Below are 940 nucleotides of genomic sequence, written 5' to 3'. Positions count from 1 at the left end.
TGAGCCCTGCTATGTGACTGCAACATGCTTAGGTGACTTGTAAATTCTCAACCTTTTGAGATAGATAAAAGAAAATTTTTCAAAGTTGAAACAATGGTAAAGGTCAGAGAGGAATATTATGTAATATATATAATAATATAATATATATGTGTATGGTGAAAATAAAACTAAAAGCAAATGAGGGCATTTACACTCATGTCATTCCTTTGCTCATTGATTTATGTCTAGTGCACCTTTTGGAGTTTTCTGCTATTTTCTACTCAATACTTGAGGTTATTAGTTAAATTTTACAGGTGGATTGTGAATCACCCTATATAAGCGCCTATGTATTACCATGTCATCCAATTTGTCCCTCCATTACATTCCTACCCATCTTAATATGCACTAACTAGTATCTGTGATTACTGAGGGCCAGCTGTATACCCATCTGACATCTTTTAGGTGCAAGTGAAGAGAAAGGGAGGCAGATCTGTCATGGTCTCCACGTGGACTGAACGTGGGCTCATCTTTTTATGTGTCTGAGTGCCGAGCACTTCAGGTATCTGGCGAGGAGGTGGTGATGGCCTTGTTGAGTTGATTGGAGAGCTGTGCTAAGAGGGAAGATTCATAATCACACCCCGACACATTCTCTCAAATGGGAAAGAGAGGGTTTTCATTGGCTGGGGAAGTTGCAGGGTCAGAGTCAAGAAGAAACCAGGCCATGGGTGCAGAGCTGAGAGTCTTCCTATAGCTCTACAGTGGCTAGGAACTGCCTTTGCTGAGAGAGAAGGGCAGGGTTGCAGTGCCAAAAACACCGGGAAGGGATAATCAGGCAGGGGAGTGTGTTATGGTGAATTCACATTGTCATGATGATTTGTGTGGAAATTTGTAGAGAAATCTCTGGGAAACATTGAGCTCCAAGGTCTCCCATGTGGGAGATGAGTGTTGAAAAGAGGCTGAC

Source organism: Ochotona curzoniae, unplaced genomic scaffold (genome assembly GCF_017591425.1).
Source record: "Ochotona curzoniae isolate NIBS_2020 unplaced genomic scaffold, NIBS_Ocur_1.0 contig_908, whole genome shotgun sequence".
Classification (NCBI taxonomy): domain Eukaryota; kingdom Metazoa; phylum Chordata; class Mammalia; order Lagomorpha; family Ochotonidae; genus Ochotona; species Ochotona curzoniae.
Note: the sequence above shows the minus strand (reverse complement) of the source record.